Genomic DNA, 8,180 nt, shown 5'->3' with positions numbered 1-8,180 from the left:
AGAATTATTGACGATCCACAAGCAAAGCAGAAACGTACAAGTGCTTGTGTCTTTCTTGGCTGGCTCGAAACAGGTGTTGCTTCTGCAGGGCTCCCTGTGAAATGTTGTACTCCAGCACTGAGCTGCAGCTCTTGACTGTGGATCTCCATCCAGCACGCAGAGTGGCGCAGGAAGAGGCATTGGGCTGGGTTTAAGGTAGTCCTGATTGCTACTGGGAGGATTCTCCGAGGTCCTAGCGCTCAGCTCTACCTGCTGCAATACAGATACGGTTACAGCTCTATGCACTACTTAAAGTAGCTCTCTTACTGCTCTGCGGCAATGTATGCATGCACATAACTAAATAAATGGCCAGAAACGTTATGGTATAAATGAAACTCGTGCTTAATGTATAAAGCCACACTGCTGCTGGAAGCAGGATCTTTTGGGAGATCCCTGCAGAGCCAGGTCCACCATGACATTGGATAAAATAGCATTATCACTGTAACTGGAAAACTACTCTGAAGGCGGATTCTGACATTCCCTGTGTTATTTGCGATAGGGGACTTAGAGGTCACTGACGGTCTGGAAATCAAACCCACTCTTGTGAATGTTGGTAGAAAGACCAGCTTCTGTGTCAGAGCAAATCATTGCTCGTTACACTAACAATTGTATGCCAGGTACATTGCATGCCAGCCACCTGTCCCCATGAAGCACAGCGTGGAAATTTGATCGGTCACCTGGAAGTTTGTGAAACAGTTTTATTGGAGCCCTATTATTCTTCAGCTTTACCACGTGGATTTTTTCCTTCGCTGGAGCCTGACCCCCTTTCAGCGCTGTCGCAATACACAGTGCCTGGGACGCGAGGGGCGTTGGGGAGCCGCCGCAGCCGGGAGTAGTTCAACTCGCACTGGAGGGGGCACTTTTGGGACAGCTCTACCCTGCCTTTCTTTTCTACTGTGATCTACGGTACTCACGCGCTAGGGAGAGCCTCGCTCTTTGCTCGGAGGAAGCTGTAGACTCCTGCAGTTCGAAATCAGGATAAGAGCGTGGGATTATAAACGGCTTTTAAGGCTCGGGAGCAGGCAGTGAAGAATCTGGACAGTGTCCCCGTGCTGCTTCCAAAGTCTCCTGCAGCAGCCGACTCCCTTAATGCTTCATAATGAAATCACTTCTCTGTGAACCGGACTCGTCCACGGATTTCTGCGAGCAAACTACAGTCTAATGCAATTTAAAAGTAAACTAATCTGTAAACCCAAATAGTTTACAAACCAGTATTGTTCTAGCAACAACACAATGCACCGCAACAATACGTTGGGGGGCGTAATAGTAAGTCTGGAGTGTTTTTATTTATTTGTCACCAGCCATATCACCGCAATGAGAGGGAAGGCGCCAGAAGGGTCTGTTGATTTTCTAGAAAGATGACTTTATATCAAGGTGAGGTTTGAATGACAAGACCCTCTGATGGGGCAGGGCCCAAAGAGGTTAGTGGTGGAGGCTGGAGACTGATTTTTGAGAGGAAGAATTTTGCAAGCAGATAAAAAATAATGTATTTGGTGGTTCTTTTATGTGAGTGGCCATTAAGGAGCTGGTGAGACCCATCTCACCTTTCCCAGCTACAACAGTTTGAAGTACAGAATGGACAATCTTCAGTTTTGGACTAGTGACAGATTTAAAATCCAGTATCTCACTATATAATGGGACTCGAAATTTGTACTTTATGTTCCTGGAGAGGAGCTGGGAGCCACCTTCCCACTTGTTTCTAGCCCTGGTAAACAACCACATATCAGACCCTCAGATCACTTTATTATCACTGCTGTGTCAACAATGCAAACCTTCATTACCCATTAGTCCAATTTTCTAACAAGCAATTTCATGCTCTCTCATGTCACCCATTATGTATGGAAAAAGCTTCCCAATAATATCCCAAAAGCCACTACATAACAGTCTTCAAATATGCTAATGGCTATTATAGAGAGGACTGTTCTCCGTGTCCACTGAGGTTCTGACAGAAGCAATGGGCTTACTCTACAGCAAGGGAGATTTAGGTTAGATACTAGGAAAAACTTTCTAACTGTAAGGGTAGTTAATTTCTGGAATAGGCTTCTAAGGGAGGTTGTGGAATCTCCATCATTACAGCTTTTTAAAAAAGGTTGGAGAAACACATGTCAGGGATGGTCTAAGTTACCCGGGGCCTGCCTCGGTTCAGGGGCCTGGTCTTGATGATCTCTTGAGGTCCCTTCCAGCCTTATGATACTCATTGTTTTCCTTAAAATCTCTCCTTAAAATTCATCTCTGCCAAAGACACTTAACATTGGCTAGGCCTGCTGGGTTTTGTGCTAAGCATGCCTGTTTCACTGTTTTGTTATCTTTCCCCCATGACACACCTGTTGTCTTTCATCATGGGGAGAGACCTTTTTTTATGACCTATGTCTCCCATACCTCGTACAATGGATTTTGGTCCCTGACTTGGGTCTCTAGGTGCTACCATAATACAATCTACACCAGCATTAGGTGGCTGTTTGAAAGCTGTTCAGAAGTTTGTAATGTCAGCAGCAGAGATGGATTAGTGGGCAGAGTGCAGGTGAAATGGCTACAAGGTTATAACATGAATAGCAGCACCATAGTTAAGAGAAAGAGAGATGCACATACATATATGGGATAAAAAGTTGTGTGGCATAAAGGTTTTATCTAACTTGAGGCTTTGATGTCTGAATTCCTCATAAATATCAAAGCCACACATGAATTATGCAGGACATCCCAAATATTATACCCCTCTGTAAGTAAGTGGAGTTCCAGCCTTGCACCACACAAAATCTATACACGATGCATAATGTCAAATGCACCCCCTCACAAAAGTTTGCCTTTATTGATACCTTAAGCAATATTAAAAGCCTACACTTTTATCCCCAAGACATCCATGTGGAAATGTCTCTACCCTTAGTTCCCTTTAACCAGAGTTTCACGCCCACCTCTCTCATATCCTGGTGGAGTTAAAATGTTGTGGCAGACACAACGAGTCATCAGAGGTTACTTCTCAGCTTTCTACAGGATTTTAACTACTGCTAAGAGAGTGGATCAACACAGTCTTGCATCTCCATGCAGGATTGTATTTCCTGGAATCCTGTTGCACCGCCATATAAACTTCCCATATGTTCCTCATAAATGTGATATTTTTGAGATACAGTGCATGTATCATGCACCTTTTACTGCTTCACCTCCACTCTGCCCACCAGTTCATCTCCTGGCCTACTTCTCACATACCAAATTCTGAGCAACTTCTTACAACCACCATCATAAAAAAATCAATTTGCCATAAGAAAAGATTCTTCCTTTCCCAAAAACATACGGAGATTCACCAAAAAAAAAAAACGCTTGTGCCTCACCCCTAGGATGAGCAATACTGAGTCCCGGATCAGTGTTAGGTTTAAGATCCTCTACTTTGTAGAGGGAGAATTGGAAGATTTATACCATTGGAAAGAGAGGATGGTTAGTTTTCCAGAGGGACACACAGCATTTGCTTCTGGTCCTAGAAAGTCTTCAGTGATCAGACATTAAAGTAGTGACATTTGTTGCTATTTTAGGAGGCAGTGTGCCAGGGAGCAGCTACTCTGTGTGCCATGTTCCCTTAATCTGTATCGATATCTACTCGTATAGCTGCACAAGTTAATGCTGCTTCAAACAACATTAACTCTTATTTTGTGCCTTCAGCCCCCTAAGCAAAAGGAACTTTTTAACCAGATATGGGCAGAGGATCAACTGGCAACGTAGAGGAGCCATGCTGCCATGAAGGAGAAGGGATCCAGTCATCACTGTGGAGGGATCAGCTCTCAATGGGGCTCCAACTTCCTTTTCCCATGGGTACCTAGGATCTGCAGAGTTTGCATTTTGTGTGGTCCTGCATATAACCCACAAGGGGAGTTTTGCAGGACATCTGTCACCCTTCTGCAAACTTCACTGCAGGATGACAGTATACCGGTAATTATTATTACGGATTATGGCATTCTATGTGCACACAGACTTGTGCAATAGGACTGCGCTAAACATATACCCATGCCTTGAAGGCCTTACATTCTAAGACAATGACCTGGTACAGTGCAAAATGAAGAAAGCAATACATCAGAGGTGACATTGAAAATGTGCTTGTCAGATGCATGCATAAAAACTGGAATTTAGGCATGTGATACTATTTTCAAGTTCTCTCACAGGAGGGGAGGGATTAAGAATTGAGTCAAGGCAGAGAAAAGGTTGTTAGGATTGTGCGCAGGGGATTCAATTAAGTTGGAGATGTAGAGTTGGTTAGCAAGGAAGATGGCAGAACTGAAGGAGGAAAGAACAAATTTGTAGTGGAGGTCACAGGATTTCCACCAGGGATGCTCCACAGTGAAAGATCAACAGCAAAGGAAGTGGAGGTAGAGGGTGAGCCATGGTGGACCTGACTGTGGGAGAGAAGGGCAAAGGAGTCACAAGTGGAGGAGGGTGAAGCATGGAGAGACTCAACAACCATCTCATTGGAACAGAGGTTTGAGAGCAGATGAGATGTTATCAATGCTGATGGACTGGAAGTCAGAAGAAAGGCTAAGAGACAGGGCATTGGGGAAATGGGGAGGAAATGAGTGCTGCTAAAAGAGACCATGTGATGGTCGGGGCGAGGGAACTGAGCAACAGAGAGATAAGAGATATAGCAGTGCTTGGTAAAGACCAAGTCAACTAAATGGCCTTTTTAATGAGTGGGACAGTTAAACCAGGGCTGCAGGTCAAATGAAGGGGTGAGTGTGAGGAAATATGCAGCTAAGGGGCAGGATAGGTCATCAACATGGAAGTTGAAGTCACCAAGGATGAGTGTGGGAGATTGTGAAGAGAGGAAGACAGAGTTTCTGCTCCTCTCCAAAATGGATGGAGAGGGAGGTAAGCTATTAGTGTAGATTCACAAATGAAATCCTAAAAGAAACAAATATGTAGGCAAATGTCACTTCAGTCTGGCAGTTCAAGACTACTGAAACCATATGACTCAAGTGGGTGGAATTAATGAAAGGAAATCTCAGATTGCAGAAGAGTAAAACACACAGGAATCATATTTAGCCTGTGCTGGATAATATCACACCATACTTAACTTTTTGGGTGGGAGGATTATAAACTACACTGCAGTAGCATATCCTGCATGAATTTCCTATGACATGGTATTTTACCACTTTTAGGAACTAGTGCACGTACGCATATAGAGAACTGGTTCATCCTCATGTAGACAAACATGACAGAATATGAGAATTCTTCCTGTCCTTGGGAATTAACTGATTGTGTGATTTCAAATGTCATGATTTAGGTACATACAAAATAATGCTATTATCAATTAGCCACAGCAAACTGCATCATTATATGTATTAATATGGTCTTGTTGAATATATATAGCTCTAGGGCAGTGGTTCTGAAACTTCTGAACTGGTGACCCCTTTCACATAGCAAGCCTCTGAGTGCAACCCCCCTTATAAATTTAAAATACTTTTTTATGTATTTAACACCATTATAAATGCTGGAGGCAAAGCGGAGTTTGGGGTGGAGGTTGACAGCTCGCGACCCCCATGTAATAACCTCGTTATCCCCTAGAGCAGGGGGTTGGGATCTCTTGGGGGGGTATCTGAAGGTAGATACGGTGGAAGTATGCATTAAATTGCCAAATATGTTTGAAATTTCTCCCACACATTTCTGTACTGTGATCATTCACATATGTTAACTGTTGGCTCATATCTGTTGCTACTTATGAATTATTTACCTCATGATGACTAAATACGCTGAACACACAGTATAAACTACAATAAAATGGATTTCTTAGATATGCTAATGACCTCAATATATGAAACACATGCCTAAAAATTGAAAAGAAGAACATTTAAAACTGCCTGTGAGAAATCTTTGAAGATTTACTCCAGATTACTAGATTTTCATTCACTACATGTTAATTATATTCACAGTGTGGTTCTTTTTCACTCACATACAGCTGTGCACTAAATAGCTATTAGCTGGATACTACAGAACATAGGAATTGCCATACTGTATCAGACCAGTGGTACATTTAGTCCAGTAGCCATTCTTCAATAGTGGCCTGTACCCGCAGCTTCAGAGGAAGGTGCAAGAAATCCTGAAGTAGGCAGATATGGAATGGACTGCCCAAAAGGAAAGTTTCTTCCCAAGCTTCACTGGTTAAAGGTTGGCTTATGCCTAGAAGCATGAGAGTTTGTTTGACTTGTTTGTAACCTTTACACCATTAGTCACGAGAGATTGTGCTGGTTTATACCAGCTGAGAAATTGGCCCACTGTTGTGTATGCTGGTAAATAAAAAACTGCACTATAGCCCTTCTGCCAGTCAGAGTTGGCAGCAACAAGGGCTGTATTCAGTATGTAGGGGTTCCTTTTCAACAGTACAACACAAAACCATCTCAACCCCCCACCCAGTGATCTGGGACAATTCCATACCACCGCCTGGGTGCCTCTAAGAGGCAATACTTCCCCACTCGCAAGCACAGAGTCTGAATGTAGCAAAAAACTTTTAATAAAAGGAGGGAAGTAACTCAGCATTAATTTGGGAAAACACTGCAAACAGGGTTCATACACATAAACCATGAGCAAAAGGCCCACCCCCAAGGAAGTTGGGCAGTGTTCTTTTCCCCTCAGGTTCTTAAGTCCAACAACCCAAAAGTCCCTTTAACGTGCCCATCCCTTCTCTGCACCCCACTCATAGTTGGTGTCCTTGGTCAGTGCAGACCCAGAGATCACAGGTGCATCTGCAAAGTTCACCTCCCACCCTGAGTGGAGTCAGGGGTAAGGAGGCACCTTTCTGGCTCTGCTGCTCGGGCACTCGCTTGCCACCCCTTTTTACCAGCCACCCTGCCAGCTGATCACCACACCTCTCTGTGGGGCTCTGCTCTGGCCCTCTCCACCAGCTGCCACGCTGGCCACTCACCATACTTCTCTACCAGCCACCCTGCTGGCTGCTCACCAAAATGTCTTCAGGGCCCATCATTTAACACAGCTCACAGTGATTCCAGCTGTTAGCGGGGCAGCTTCTTGCATCAGAGACACTATCCCAAAGCAGATCTAACACTTAGACCTAGATATCAGTGATTTCAGCTCTGCAGCATGTAACAAGACTCTCAGTTGAGTGTAAATTAGCTCTTGTATTACACAGTAGATAGAGGAAGGATCAAACAGTGTCTATGTGGCCCTTAAACAGGGCCTACACTACCAGATGTAAGTACAAGTGCTAACTTCTCCCCCTGGGCTTGGAACCCATGTCCCCTGCCTACCGAGTGCTGTTTAGTTGAGGGTGAGTCCCCCCATTGGGGTATGCCAAGCACAGTTCTGCTGCCCTCGATTCATACAACAAGGATAACAACTCTTTATTACTCCTGCCCCAATAACAAGGACACTGGGGATCCAGCACAGCCAAAAGTGATCATTTGGGCAAGCAATCCCATCATGCTGAGCACCTAGGCAGCATGAGTGTGCCCATGCAAACAAGATCAACTCCTGAAGTCCTCTTCCACTGCTCATCACTAGATGTCAGGGGAGAGCTCATTCAGATTCTGCTTACATCGGTAAGGAGATGAATTTATTGGATGACTGATTCCATCCATCTGCAAAATCTACATGTCTTTATTAAATTGCTAACACTGTGTATCTGTGACAAGAAATACAGTATCACACAATACTTTATATTATACTCTAGAATAAAAGAGTGATAATCGAAGGTGAAAGAGTGATTACACTGGAAATGAAGTTAGACAGCTCCATAGAGCAGATATAATATAGTGTTCCCTATCAGTGCATCTCAACTGTGTTTCAGAAAGGCTTCTTGTAGGGTAAGGGTTCAGTCCCAGGGGCCTCCAGTCAGTTCTGGGATTCTCTACTGAGAGTGTCCTCTGTTGTCCCATTCTTCTTCTTCTTCAACACACACACACACACACACACAATCAGCCAGCTATATATATATATATATAGAATAAAATAAAATATATAGAATAAAATAAAGGTGCATAAATAAATTAAGTTCATTGTACTAAGTGTTGTGCATGTCACAATGGGGATTACAACACAGGAGTACCTGGCTTTTAGTCCTGGGGTGAGTGTCTCTTACGCTGTTGCTTCTTCTAGTCAGAAGTCAAATTGACTGCTCAATAGATAAGCCAGCTCCAGCAAGGCAGATAGAA

The sequence above is a fragment of the Natator depressus genome, chromosome 1 (genome assembly GCF_965152275.1).
Source record: "Natator depressus isolate rNatDep1 chromosome 1, rNatDep2.hap1, whole genome shotgun sequence".
Classification (NCBI taxonomy): Eukaryota; Metazoa; Chordata; order Testudines; family Cheloniidae; genus Natator; species Natator depressus.
The sequence above is the reverse complement of the archived record's forward strand: the minus strand, read 5'-3'. Positions refer to the sequence as shown.